The sequence below is a fragment of the Varroa jacobsoni genome, unplaced genomic scaffold (assembly GCF_002532875.2).
Source record: "Varroa jacobsoni isolate VJ856 unplaced genomic scaffold, vjacob_1.0 scaffold_489, whole genome shotgun sequence".
Taxonomy (NCBI): domain Eukaryota; kingdom Metazoa; phylum Arthropoda; class Arachnida; order Mesostigmata; family Varroidae; genus Varroa; species Varroa jacobsoni.
In genome coordinates, this window is record NW_019213391.1 from 19,933 (window position 1) to 26,426 (window position 6,494).

At 37.6% G+C, this 6,494-nt stretch overlaps 1 long non-coding RNA gene across 4 annotated transcripts in view; it reads left to right on the top strand.

Annotated features, from left to right (window-relative positions):
* The window catches only part of LOC111260907 (uncharacterized), a 19,115-nt gene extending 14,409 nt beyond the window's left edge, over positions 1 to 4,706 (top strand). For all 4 annotated transcript variants that reach the window (XR_002680613.2, XR_015311259.1, XR_002680617.2 and 1 more), the window contains exons 2-3: positions 512 to 810; positions 1,240 to 4,706. This is a non-coding gene — a long non-coding RNA (uncharacterized LOC111260907). The remainder of the gene's footprint in view (positions 1 to 511; positions 811 to 1,239) is intronic.
* The last annotated feature ends 1,788 nt before the right edge of the window (positions 4,707 to 6,494 follow it).

Genomic DNA, 6,494 nt, shown 5'->3' on the forward strand with positions numbered 1-6,494 from the left:
ACTGGGGAACTTTCATTTATAATAATTAGCAAGAGCCGTGACGAGAACTGACGAAGCTGTTATACATGGTATCAATGATAGATTGTATCAATTTCTCTCGTTTAATGAAATACTGGTGTCATAAATTGTGATCTTTCGCTGAACAGAGGCGAGTTGCAGAATCTCGGTCGATCAGATTCATTTTTAGTCGATTCTCCGCGACAATAATACCTTGGTGACGGTGAGCGAAATAGCTATCGATACTGTCGAGCTACGATTCGTCGCAGGGCTTAAAGGCATCCACTTTCCAGACTATACCTGTTCGTTATTTCTAGTTATTGGAGTTCAATTCAATTGTGATTGTCTCATGAGCTGTTTTGTCGCTTCTGTAATTCCGTTTATAGCAGTTGTATAGGTAAACAATGTCTATATCAGTTCATAACGCTAGAGTCACAAACAAATTTAAAAGTCATCAATTTTTCATTTTTATGTGTGAATTTGTGTGATTTTCAAATGTGTGATTGTGTTTCAGTTGATGATCGATGCTTAATACGCGTTAAGCAAGGAAAAATCGATTTCACTCATTGAAGAACATCGTTTAACATCCGCCCAACTATAGACCATATTACGTATTTGTACAAAGAAAAACGTGTTCGTTGTGCGACAAGCCCAATATCAACTTATCGACGTGTACGAAATCACCTTAACGTGCCGTGATGTCAAGCCCAAATAGCGCAAACGATATAAAAGGTGGAATGATTTCCAGCATGATCCGAAGACATTCTGCCGACGACGCTGCGCGAGGAAGCTTTTTCTTCCGGAGCTTTACCGGTATGCAAATCCCCTTTGCGTTATCACTCATTAATTTGTTGACGTCTTAGCTTTTATGACACACACACAATCGTTTGAGAGGAATGCTCATCTCTAATGCATAACTTATGTTTTGAATCATAGACACTGAATTTTATAAATATTCTAAAGTATTATAAGATAGACATGCTTGATTAGCGTGAACATAATAAAAATATACTATTTCTCTTACTAGATACCCTCTCTCTTTCGTCATATATATATATGACGAAAAAGAGAGGGTATGTAGTTAGAGAAATAGTACATTATATTATATATATATATATATATTATTTTGGCTCTTTGCATAATATTGCAATTATGTAGCATTTGCCCTACCTAACTTCCGAGTCAAATGTCCAAGTGGATTAACCGATGTTCGTATTTTTGACACTTAACGTGTTGTTTCAGACACCCGAGATCGGCAGCGCACTGTATCTGAAGTCGTCCCGGAACACTCCACAGTGGGTCCCAGCGAGACATCGCAAAAGGAAAGGCGAATTTCTGTCATGTCGCTGAGTCCTATATAAACAAATTATGGGCACCTTTAAAGACCACCTCTCTACAGTGCTGCGACATGGACTCAATCGGCCAACATCGCTAGCTGCTTCAGGTGACACCGGGCGAGACGGAGCTATTGTTTGCCACCATTACCGCCATTATACTACCGAACCGGCGAACATTGCGATAGGTCTAGAGATCCTCGACAAATGACACTCGCGTGCAAACGGTCCATTCCTTCATGTCAAATAAGCGACTCCGAATTTTCACGTGTCGCAGAAGTTGGAGATGATGCCCAGTGAGTGCGAAGGAGATTTGGATCATTAGTGGAGAGGAAACCCTTTGAAAGGAGTAAGAAAATCGCTACGCTCATTCCCTAACAAAGACCGCAGTGACAAAAAAAAAAACTCAAGAAAACCCAGATTATGTCAAACAGTTGAAATATGGCATGCTATTGGACTCGACTATTATTAGACCCGCAGGTCTAAACATTTAAAGAAAATTTTCTCTAGAGGAAGAAATTAAGCATGACATCATAGTGGTAATAACTACACTACTTCGACCCCCACCATTAGCGTTTTCTCTAATTGGCAAAAATATATTGCCAAAGATCAGGAAAAGATGATAAAAAGATAAAGTTTTTAACCAGTCAGTAGCCAGTAGGAATCCGAAGATAGGATAAAAGTCGTAGAGCTCATATACAACTGAAGCATGATGATTATAAATGTGATAATAGCACCTTCGGGTGAGATGGCCTTAATACCTATCGGTGTTACAAAGCTGTGGAAAAATTGTACAGCGAAAACAGACAAAAGGGAACAGATGGAAGAAGCTTGTTCATATCATAAAGCAGCATAATACCTATTTTCCCACACACACTTGATAACATGGTGCAAATGACGAAAACAACCATGTCTTACCGAGGTCGTCGATAGGAATCGTCTTGAACAAATTGATGAGAAAATGGGGTTCTTCCTGTATCTCGACTGGAGTACAGATTATAAAAAAAAAAACAATTCTGTTGATGACACTTAAATTAGTCGATGGCTTACCTGATAAGTAACGTAGTCTAGCCGATAGCGGTTATCTAAAGTGCATCACAAATAACTTCAAATACAGTTGCAGCGCTTTTGCGTTTGTTCCCGCTAGATGCCTGTCTAACCATTGTTAGCGTCAGTTGATCACATTCTCACTCAACCTAAAATAGTATTGCATGTTGCATACACAAGTAATCCCTATCCTGTGTAAAGATAGAGTGGTTTGCTTGGCCATAGTTTCTGACCAGCAAAAGGAGATCCATGTATATATATATATGTATTTATACATATATCATTAGATTACTTAACAGGAGGTAGCCAACGGTAAATATGAGATGAGGTGTCGTCGTGCGAGAACGGCGGTGGATGACATGCAGATCGTCTGAATCGAACTCTTCTAGATAACGTTGTAGCTTAACCATACCACCGTACGCCTAAATATATACAAACACTATTTATTTTTGGAAGGCAATTGATAACGGAAAGTGAAGCTGATTTCTGAGCACTATTTCTGAGCACTGTTCGTCATCGCAAAACATGGTCTGCGGGTGCTTCCGAAAGATTGATTCCTTCAAATTCAGTGACCCGGTGCAACGCGCCGAACGGTAGGCAGAAAACAGTAATAAAACAGATACCCTTTCCCATTGACTCATGGAAAGGGATACAAGATTTGCTCGAATGTTAAGACAAAAACCTACATGATATTTTTAAAACAATGTGTGTAAACTAACAGGAAATAGGCTAAAGCAAACGGCTCCAAGGAAGATAGAAAGTTGATGGGTAATTAGAAATCTTAACCATGGATGTCTGTACGACGGGCACGTCCATTGTGCCCGTTTTCTCGAAAGAGATCGATCGATTGATTTTTCGAGAGAAATCAGTTCAAAAAAAAAACAGTCGATAACTTAAGGACATACAGCTTAGGGAAAAATACATTTTCTAATAAGATCAGATAAGTAGAGAGAGAGAGAAGCTGAAACACCGTATAACATGTTAGATAGTTGGGCAAAGGTACGATACAAACCGATAAGTGTGGTTTCATGATTGCTTCAACAACAAGTTAGTGCTCTACGCAAATGATACTAATAAAAAAAAAGGCGCGTAAAGCGATTGGTGGACCACTCGTACTTTATTTAATTATCATAATCCTATCAGCCAGTTGCTATATCCTTAGCGTATCCTTACGACAAGTGTCGGCAATATTAACATAAATTTTCTGGCAATAGAATTGCGTCGAGACAGAAAATCGGAAATCGCCTACGGCCATTAGACTAACGTTACATTGTCGTACATTCGAGAAGATGTCTAATGTAACGAACAGCTAATTAAATACGGGGAGTATTGACTTGTCTTAATCGTACGAAAATGTACGCCGGCAAACCAATGGTGTCAACTTATCCGTAACGATGGCAATGAACTGCAACAAAGCGTAGTTGAGAGATATGAAACACCGAACATGGCTGAAGCTGAAAATATGGACAAAGTACAGTCGAGGGCAAAGGCGTCGCGGAGACAACCACATCAAAAGTCATCAATTGTCACGCTGTTACATTCAATTCATTTGATGGTTTTTTTACGGAAGTAATTATACATAGGCAATAGCTACGCAGACATACATTGGGGCAGCAAGGCGGGGCAGCAAGGCAGGGCAGCAATTGTAGTTACGTATAGCGTATTATTTCGTGTGCTATATCGGACACGTCAGGATAGAAATCAAGCGTCTATAAAAAGGAGGAAAACACATTAGATAACGGAAGACAGCGAATCATGCGGAAACGCGAGAAATATATTGGTAATTGGTTCGACAAATGTACACTCTAACTGTACCTTAATACGTCTCGCGTCTTGCGTGCTTTTAATAACACGCATACATAATTTCAGAACATTAATTCATATTTTATAAACTACTATTTTTTTACCAAAAATTATAGGCATTCCTTTTAAAATCCTAACATATGATAAAATGAGCATTTTTCAAAAAAGTTATCAGAAGGTTGTAACGTATTATGATCATTGGTATGTGTCAGTCTAGCTATCCCAGTTCTCGAAGGCGTTTGATTGTACATAGTGAAAGATACAACGTTACACGCTCGCTGCTCAATTACACATAACGTATATAGTGGAGTACACGGAGAAACTTGCAAACAAGAGTATTTATCGACCAACACAATATATAATAGACACGCGTTCGAACGAAGCCGTCTCGATAACCTCCTGTCGAGCTTCAGAGGAACATCACAAGGCTCACTGTAAAATATAAGGCAGTAATGCTATATAAACAAACGACGCGTGAAAGAGAGAAAAGACAATAAAACAGATGGACCAAAAAACAAATACGAACTTGCATGATCTCATCATTTTGTGTGTTAACTATTAGACAGTATTGGTTCAATGCAACCCATTTTCTACACTGTGCAAAATTAAAGACTATCTAATCCTTATGTGCCTAACCTTTGTATATATCTATATACAATTACGTTGTTCTCTACTAGTAATGGTTAAATGTTAGGATTACAGTAATAACAGAACGGAACGATATATTCACAATTGAATATTCAAGAGATTCTGGATACTCTTGGGGATGTATTGTTTTTGAGCATGGTAAATTTGACAAGCTTAGCTGACAAAACGAATAGAAATAACGTTATTATTAAATTAAAAAAAAAAAAAAAAGGTAATAAAAAACGTTAAATGGTAATAAAAAACACGGTCAGAAAGACCAATATATTTTCTGTATTAGATTGTTAATAACTCGCCTATCTGAAAGTATTGCTTGAAATGGTTCAATGCCAGAGCGCATACGCTAAATATGTGATTTATCGCAAGGACTCATTGACACAACTGTTCCGTTATAGTTTTTATTTGTCTATTATTTTTTGTTTTATTAAAAACGACTCCTAAATAGATCCGCCTGAACTGACAGAAGTACTGAACAATTTTTTAAAAATTTCAGATGATTAAGGTGGCAAAATGACACCGTTCACATACTGAAGTAGATAGTCGCCAACACTAAGATATAATCATTTTTGTAATACTAGTTCTAAGTAAAAATCGAAGTTTACTCGAAGTCAGACGTTATGTTGCTATGAGTCATGATGGCTTAGCGATAAATTAACATGAAAAGGATTGTGTGAGTATAGGTGTTTTTTGCAACACCGATGCTGTTGTACAGGTTAACCCTGAACCTTGGGTCGAATAAGCGACCTTACTATGTCTTATTAGTATATCTATAGGGGGTATTTTTGCGTACCTGGCAGATTTTTGAATTTCCGCGCGGATTCACAGTCGAACAAAAATAACACCTTTTGCTAGCTTCAACTAGTTAATCGGAGAGCGTAGTCAAATGTTTACTTTGTGATAACTATGTATCTTCACTAATTGCATCTGAGTGATCAAGAAAAAAAAACAGCGGAACCTTTCCAAGATTACAAATTTGCTTATGCTATATAGCATCTATTTAGAATTTACAGATGTATTTGAATCACGGCACAGTTGGATTTTTGTCTTGATCGTTATTTAATCACTATATATGTGAAGACATAGCAGTATTATATCTTTGTTCACCACTTTTTATAGATATATCTGCTGTAGAGTATAATAAATAGACGTGAACCCTCCGTTGTGTCGAAAGCGGTAAGTTCATAACGTTAAGCATCGGGTTCAATTACACTTAGTACATGTTTCTTTTATTACTGTCGAAGATTACGTTCGAAACTGACAAACAGGGCAGACAGATATATTTGGTACTGTTTCATCAACAGATTGAGAATAATACTTAAAGAGTCGCCTCTATTTAGATATTTCTAGTACATCGTTGTATAATCTGCATTTTCGGTAAATGGGAAAGAGTTCTAACAGTATCTATTTGCCTGAATATTATCTCACTACAGCTATAACCGAAAACCGTCAAATTTTACCATGGTAGAATTCTTCCGAGAAGTTTTCTAGTCGCTCAAGACTACGGATTTCGATGGCGGTTGCCGTATTATCAGGAGAGAGATTTTCATGTCGGGTCAAATAGTTCCGATTCCGACTAGACAAACGAACTATGGAGTAACGTATATCATATATATATATACACACGTGTATCTGTGTCTATCTTGGTATATATATACACACGTGTATCTG